This window comes from Carassius gibelio, chromosome B3 (genome assembly GCF_023724105.1).
Source record: "Carassius gibelio isolate Cgi1373 ecotype wild population from Czech Republic chromosome B3, carGib1.2-hapl.c, whole genome shotgun sequence".
Taxonomy (NCBI): Eukaryota; Metazoa; Chordata; class Actinopteri; order Cypriniformes; family Cyprinidae; genus Carassius; species Carassius gibelio.
Window position 1 is genome coordinate 38,896,004 of NC_068398.1, and position 6,972 is coordinate 38,902,975.

Consider the following 6,972-nt stretch of genomic DNA (forward strand, 5'->3'; position numbering starts at 1 on the left):
AAACAGTTTATTAGGAACATTCAAAGCTGACTTTCAAACAAATTTTTAGGCATCCTTACTCCAGTCACAAAATCCTTCAGAAATCCTTTTAACAATCTTATTTTCTACCAAAAAAAAACAAACAATTTATTATCATCATCATCATTATTATTATTAATGTTGAAAAGAGCGGAGAATATTTTTCAGGTTTTTTTAGGGGGAATAAATTGAAAGAACTACATTGTTTTTACATTTGTTAGAGTTATCTCTATTTGTCACATTTATATTATTTACAACAAGCTTTTGAATGGTATAGTATTGTATATTGTTATTGAAACTTCGGTAACACTTTAGTATAGAGTCCAATTCACACTAATAACTAGTTGCTTATTAGCATATCTGTTATTAACATATTGGCTGTTTATTAGTGCTTATAAAGTACATATAATGCATGACATCCATAATCCTACCCAATACCCTAAACTTAACAACTACCTTATAAACTATTAATAAGCAGCAAATAAGGAGTTAATTGAGGCAAAAGTCATAGTTAATGGTTAGTTAATAGTGAGAATTGGACCCTAAAATAAAGTGTGACCGAAACTTCATAATGTTTCACTTGATTATACATTTAGTCAGGAATTATAGTTTGGGAAAAGTATTTGGAAAATCTAGTAAAATGTTTACACGTTATGTGAAAACTAGTACAAATAAATAAAAAGAGACTTACTCATGTTTATGATCTCTGCTGAATAAAGTGCTTCAGTCTTTTTTCTGAGGAAATCCATTTCTCAAATCCTCAACCACATCACATCTTTTTAGAGTGATTTATGTCTTATTCCTCTGATCGCGAAGCAAACAGTAAAATAAAATAAAAACTTGAAGAACAGTCTGGCTGCTTTTTCTTCTGTGTGGGCGCATTCAAGCTGCACGCTTCAGTTTGAATCTGAATAGCGCGTTAAGCGCGGGGGCGTGGTCACATTAGACATAATGAAGGGAGACATGAAAAACAGAAATTGCGTTGTTTTTATATGGATTACTTTATCTCAGAATATTTGTTTTCGGCAGCACTTATTTAGTTTAAAAGTAGACATTTCAGGCTTTCTATGGATATCTCTCTCATGTCTCTTCGTTGAGTATTCACGGAGTTACAGTTCATTTTAATGATGTGTTTGTAAATGAAGATCAGCGCACACAAAGTCTGCAGACAGCGCACCTTGGTTGTTATGTTTATTTTATAATTGCACAAAGGTTTTTTGTTATTATGTCTGTATCCAAAAAAAAGTAGACCCTTTACAGATTCGATTGATGTATTGCTCTTATCTGTACGATTAAAACTGATTAACTGATTGTAATTTATGTTCATTTCGGGGTTATCAGGAGAAAATGCTTTAAAACGCATATATGCGTTAATCGACTTCAAAGGGTTAATGAATGGTTTATTGCTCTTGACCAATAGGTGGCGCTGTTAACAAATTGATGTAGCATGGTCAGTGTGAGGTGACAATGACACATACAAAGTTTGGTGCAAATTTGTCAAAGCATTGAAGTCTGAAGATGATATGATTACATTTTGGTGAAAATCGGACCAACGGTTGATGAGGAGTTTGAAAAAGTAGGTTTTGACTGAAAATCAATATGGCGGACAGGAAGTTTGGCCAAATAAAGAAAACTTGGTATCTATGTTCTCGGCTTGACCCAAGGAATCTATTAAAACCAGCGACATTTCAATAGCCAGATGTATTCAAAAGTTATTAGCCTTTTTTGGAATTTTGGTATAACTTTTCAAAAATATTATGGGTACCTATAACTTTTAATAACAAAAGTATAACTTTTGACCACTAGGTGGTGCCGTTTCGAAATATTTTGAGAACCCTCAGGGGTTGGTGCTGTTGGCACATTCTGAGTTTCGTAATGTTACACCAATGCATTTGTATAGTATAGCATTTTATTTCACAAAACTGTATTGAAGTCAATGGGAATTTTATGTTTTGTTCTATTATAGCACCACCAAGAGGCTCAGTCCCACCATTTTTTCTATGTGTCCTCAGAGTGAGCCCATACATATGTGTGTCAATTTTGGTGAAAATATCTCAATTCACTTCAGAGTTATAGACATTTATATGAAAAAAACACATAAAAAATGACTGACTCTAGACTTTGATTGAATTGTACTACCCCTTACTATCAATATTTTCGCATTTGGGCATTGGCGTATAGCTATCGATCTATGTTTCGGAACTCCTGACGGTGGTTTCGTCTCGATCAGACAAGCAGTTTCGAAGATATACCCAAATGTTTTTTTAAGCTCTAAATCACAACGCTACACAAACCGTAAGGTGAAACCTAGCATGTTTGGTATTGCAGGATTCGGTACCCCAAAGTTATAAGACTCACACCCAAAAGTTTTTTCATATCTCTGGGCCAGTAGGTGGTGCTGCGCTGAAACACAGCATGTAACCTCAGGTCATGCTTGTTATGACATGTACCAAGTTTGGTCTGAATACGATAAATCGTTGCAGAGATACAGCCTTACGACTGTTTTTGTAAGTGCTACGTAAAATTTGTTCGAGCGTTTATCGAAAACGGTTTGACGAATAAATTTGAATTCCTTAACTTTTGGTCAACACTGCCTGAAGATGATCTGGTTCAATTTTCTTGTAAATCGGACAAACAGTCTAGGACGAGTTCAAAAAAGTAACTTTTTAGAAAAATTCAAAATGGCGGCCATATTACTATGACGGAAAATTACTTCATAGGGTGCAATCGAATTGGCATGAGCTCAGGAATCAGAGGAAAAAATAATTTTGTTGATTGACCAGATGGAAGTTATTAGCAAAATAAAAGTGAAACGTTGGACAGTTGGTGGCGCTAGAGGGAATTACTTAGACACACCAAAATTGGTGTACTTAATGTTGGCACTGTCCTCTATCAGAATGTCAAACCATTACAACTTTCCCGCAATCGGTTCTATGGGCTGCCATAGACTCCCAGTCAGAAGAAGGAAGAATAATAATAAGAACGGGAACAAATACAATAGGGTCCTACGCACCTTCGATGCTTGGCCCCTAATAACACCAACGAAAACAATAAATGCCAACGCACCTTCGGTGCTTGGCCCCTAATAATAATGCCAACGGAAAGAATAGGTGCCTCGCACCTTCGGTGCTTATATATATATATATATATATATATAGCTGCAAGCAGCAATTACAGGGCCAAGCACTCCAGCGGCAAATTGAGGAGCTAAGCATGGCATGGAGCATCATCCCAAATGCATTAATAAGCGATAACAGCAATTTTAGGATTATTGTAATTGATCAATCAGCGTCGCACACCTGTAGGTCATAGATAGATGCTTAGACAAAAAGACTAATATTGTCCCGATGAAGATCAAATGATCGAAACGTTTCCATTAAAGTATTTTTTATTGTTTTGCAAGTTGATAACTACTTGTCACTGACGCACACAAAGTTTGGTATCAATATGCCAAAGCATTGCAGAGATACAGCCTCAAGTGTCATTTTGGCATCAAGCCTCAAATTCGTGGCTGTGGTATACGAAAACAGTTTTGTCTATCGACACAAAATCCATACATTTTGTCAAAACTGTCTGAAGATCATATGACAAAATTTTGGTGAAAATCAGAACAACGGTTGATGAGGAGTTAAAAAAAAAAGTATATTGTCAATATAAATCAAAATGGCGGACAGTAAGTTCCAGCTTCCTCTGGCATATTTGATATCTTTGTTGTCGGCATAAACCAGGGTATAAGACCAGTTTTATTGCAATAGGATAATGCAATAAAAGGTTATTAGCATTTTTATAAGTGTAAAAATTATTAGTTAATGATTGGTTTATTACTTTTGACCAAAAGGTGGCGCTGTTACAAAATAGATTTTTGATTGATTTTGATTTCAATAGTCTAATTTATTCAAAGATTTAATCATAACTTTTTGAGTACCTTCAGGGCATGGAGCCGAAGATTTTTGTAATTATTTTCGTAACGTAACGATAATGCGTAAAAAAAATACCGCATTTTAAAACATAATTTAAAATTGCCGACACAGGAAAATTGGATATCATTCAACTCGACATTACTCAGCGAATCTAAAGAGACCAGTTGTGTGATTTATGGCCAAACCATTCAAAAATATGCATTTTTCATATCTCCTGACCACTAGGTGGCGCTCCGTCAAAACATTGCAGGTAGTCTCAGGTCATGGTTATTAGGACACACCAAGTTTGGTCTCAATATGCCAAACCATTGCCAAGATATAGCCTCACGTGCATTTTAGCATGATTTTCGTCAAATGTGTTCACGTGTCATTCGAGAACGGTTGGACGAATCAACTTGAATTCCACAAATTTTTGCTAGCATTGTCTGAAGATGATCTGAGCCAATTTTTGTGAAAATCGGAAAAACAGTCTAGGACGAGTTTGAAAAGTTGATTTTTCATACAATTGAAAATAGCAAAAAATACTAAGCCCATTCAGAGTTCATTCGACTTGGCATGAGCCAATAATTTTTTTTTTCGAAAAATTCAAAATAGCGAAAAAACTAAACCTTGCAAATTTTGAATTGTGGGGTTGAGCCAAGGAATCAGAGGAAAAAAATAAATTTTATTTTCTGGCTTACGGTTCAAAAGTTATTAGCATAGAAACATTGAAACTTTGGACAAGTGGTGGCACTAGAGTTGGAGTTAGAGACTTCAAATTTGTTATGGTTAATGTTGGGACTTCCCTCTATCAGTGTGCCAAATCTCACAACATTCCTGCAATCGGTTCTATGGGCTGCCATAGACTTTTGGAGGAAGAAACGGAAAAGGCATTTACATTTATTCATTTAGCTGACGGTTTTATCCAAAGCGACTTACAATTGCAATATATGTGCAATATATTGCAATATTATGTACAATATATATCCCTCTGAGCAGCTAGGGGTTAAGTGTCTCGCTCAGGGACACATTGGTGTGTGGTTAGAGAATGGCTGCTGTTTCCAATGAATATGTGCACAAGGCACCAGAACGATCAAACAGCTGAACTGCTAAATTTTTGGTCACACAGTAAAGACATAATTAAAGGTCCCATTGTACACGCTTTTTTGAAGCTTTGATTGTGTTTACAGTGTGCAATATAACATGCGTTCATGTTTCACTTGTAAAAAACAGTATTTTTCACACAATTCACCTATCTGTATACCTCTGTTTTCACTGTCATAAAAACGGGCTGATGTCTTCCTTGTTCTATAAAGTCCCTCCTTCAGAAATACGTAACGAGTTCTGATTGGGTCAGCGGTTCCTGTGTTGTGATTCGACACCAGCTGAGCGCGGACTGACCTCCTGCAAACGCGATTGGACTAGTTTTGGAGTAGAACAGTTATTCTTAACTAAAGCAAGTGGCTGCTGTGTGCATGGTTTATATGGTTTGGTGGAATGCCAGCAGAGCACTGCATTTATAATCTCTAAAATACATCTCAGTTCATCCGAATCTCACAAATCTGTTAACACACAATAAAAATATGCATAATGAATCTACATTTTCCTCTTACTTCAAACGAATGCTTAGTTTGTGGCTCATTATTAGCCTATTTTTATTAATAACGAAACAGGCTAAAACATGTTATTAAAAGACTCTTTATTTCCCCTTTCTATAAAACTATAGTAGTTTGTGGTTCATTGTTAGCCCATTAATTAAAACATGCTATAAAATAGTACAATGGTACAAATTCTCATTGACATTTAAAGCTGCGGTAGGGAACTTTTGACGCTGTAGCGGTTAATAAACTGAACTGCTTGCGTCTTGCGGAAGAACATCATAGCCAGATCTACTTCTCTCTGTTTATGTCTATGAAGAATCACAAAGGTACTGGGTTACTCCGGCGCGGTATCCCCGAAGCAATCTAAAATAGTCAGAATATAAACACTTGTTATAGGTGCACCCTAGTGATTCAGGACAAGCCAAAAACACGGTTTGGAAAATGGATTCATGGTGTTCTCGCTTAATATATACATTTTTCTACATTTTGAACACAAACAAAGTTACGGGCCGCAGCTCTGATTGGTTATTTTTTACCGGGAGCGACGGAGTTTCTGCAAATGGCATTAGGACACTGGGAGGAGCCAGAGGAGCTTGATTTTTTTCACAGATTATCTGTATGATATTCTACTGTCAGGACATAATGACAGGTTTAATAAATATGTTAAAAAAAATTTTTTTTTTTTTACAAAAGTTCCTACAGCACCTTTATAGGCTTTTTACTTTTCTTGACCAAAGTTGATATTGAACAAAATGAAAAAAAATTGATATTGTAACCAAAATAAATAAGATATTTTCCCTCTTTTAAAACAAATGCTTAGTTTGTGGTTCAATGTTTTATTTATTTGAAATGAAAACAGCAACAATAACGGCAAACTTGCTTTATTAAAGGAATATTAAAAGGAAGAAATTTAACCTTTTTTAACAAATTTTATGTTTAGATATTTCTAATTTGTGGAGTCCCATGAATCATTTTGTTTTCTTGTATCCTGCACACACACACACACACACACACACACACACAGAAGTCTTGTCCAGCGCCGCTCTCTGTTACATCGGATCTCGCGGGAGCAAGTCTGTAATCCACAATCACATGGCAGTTGCTTCAATGCATTTAAGGGTGTGGTCCTGGTCAAGAGAATCTCCTGAACTCCAAACTGAATGTCAGAATGGGAAAGAAAGGTGATTTAAGCAATTTTGAGCGTGGCATGGTTGTTGGTGCCAGACGGGCCGGTCTGAGTATTTCACAATCTGCTCAGTTACTGGGATTTTAACGCACATCCATTTCTAGGGTTTACAAAGAATGGTGTGAAAAGGGAAAAACATCCAGTATGCGCAGTCCTGTGGGCGAAAATGCCTTGTTGATGCTAGAGGTCAGAGGAGAATGGGCCGACTGATTCAAGCTGATAGAAGAGCAACTTTGACCTAAATAACCACTCACTACAACCGAGGTAT

At 36.1% G+C, this 6,972-nt stretch overlaps 1 pseudogene; it reads left to right on the forward strand.

Annotated features, from left to right (window-relative positions):
• Nucleotides 1–6,972, forward strand: part of LOC127953451 (zinc finger protein 271-like) — a 320,721-nt pseudogene that overhangs the window by 123,376 nt on the left and 190,373 nt on the right.